This window comes from Buceros rhinoceros, unplaced genomic scaffold (assembly GCF_000710305.1).
Source record: "Buceros rhinoceros silvestris isolate BGI_N320 unplaced genomic scaffold, ASM71030v1 scaffold38252, whole genome shotgun sequence".
Lineage (NCBI taxonomy): Eukaryota > Metazoa > Chordata > Aves > Bucerotiformes > Bucerotidae > Buceros > Buceros rhinoceros.
In genome coordinates, this window is record NW_010400126.1 from 1 (window position 1) to 1,679 (window position 1,679).

Below are 1,679 nucleotides of genomic sequence, written 5' to 3' on the forward strand. Positions count from 1 at the left end.
GCCCCCCCTGCTCCTCGGGGCAGGGGTTTGCCTGGGGGCTCGGGTGCAGCCGTGGGGTTCCTTTCCTAGGCTGGTGCTTTGCTCTTGAGAGCCCCTAGGCCACCAGGAGATGAGGAGTGTGGGGTTTGCCCCAGGCTCCTTGGGGTGCCTTCATCCTGCACCCGCTTTTTTTTTTTTTTTTTTTTTAGAAGGCATTGGGTACCCCAGAATGTGCAGGAGCATCGCCACAGTCTCACCCAGCTGCACCCCTGTCGCCTTGTCTCTGCCACCATCAGCCCAAACAAGCAACATCAAACCAACAATGGGAATAATAAGTCATGTTTATTTTCTAGTCTGATATTCAGGTCTAATGGCCTCTGAACACACAGAAGTGCGACAGGGTGGAAGGACAGCGGGAGAGGGACGGAGAGGAGCGAGCAAGGACGAAGTTGTGTTTGCAGCTGAGATAAGTGGTGAGATAGGAACTGCAGAGGCTCCTACACTCACTTTATACGTAGTGTACCACGTACTTGTGCTCAGGGACACTCCAGCTCCCACTCGGATCGTGCAGAGAATTGCATAATGTTACTGTTGGAATTTACACAATTAACTGAATGGTTTTCGAAAGGGGGGGAAAATTGCTATTTTCCCTCATTTACAGCCCAGCTGTGGATCTTTTGTCTCTTAACGTATGTTACGGTGGAAACAATCTGACAAATCTTATTTTGTGACGTGCTCAGGTTGGACCGGGGCTGTCAAAGCCCTAAAAGCCAGGGAAAACGTTCCTTAATGCTGAGCAGTCTGACAGCTCAGCCCGCCTAGGGCTCTTATTAACATCTCAAATCGCAACACGTTCTGCTCTTGTCCTCATGAAAAATAACCCGTTGGCAATTTGGAAATAAAGTCCCAACACTCTCCCTGGTTTTTGTTGGATCTCACCCCAAACACAGGATTTACATCGGATCTCACCTCCAAAGACCCACAGTGCAAGGCACGGTGCTGTCCGCGAGGGGTGATAGATAGAGACATCAGTACAGCTGGAGATGCTTCTGCTTCCCAGTCAAGTGCTGGCGAGACAGTTAAACCGTAAACAAACCCATTTCTGTAACTGATGAACATTTCACGATCTCGTTTTCCTTTTTGATGTGAGAGCTCGATTTTAGCAGCAGGTTTTACTGGCAGGTTTTCCCTAGCGCTCCTGGTGTCTTTTAAATACAACAAACTTCCGCACGCTCCTCCTGACCTCGCTTTGGAAGCGTTACACTCTCCGACTCGCACTGGAATTGGCTTATTCTAATCCCATTAGGCTCCACTCTGGCCGAGACTCGCACACACAGTAACGCCGAGCGTGGCAACAGCCCCGTGAAGTCGGTGCTCTCAGCGACACCCCTGCAGATGGGGGGCCACGCGTCACTCCCTCAAACCAAGTTCTCCATCGTTTTGTTTCTTTTAGAGCTGTGGAACTAATGGTTCCTTGGAAATAAACTTCCGAGGTTATCTCAAATACCAGAGGCGCAACTTCATTCCACATCTTCGCTCTCTTGCAGTGCTCAAAGGGCGCAAGTTTGAACCCAGTGAAAGCGGCGGCCAAGAGAGAGCTCAGGCAGAGCTGCCTGACAGCCTTCCCTGTAAAGAAATATTTCCTAATACCCAACCTCATCCTCCCCTGGAACAACTGGAGGCCGGTTCCTCTCGTCCTG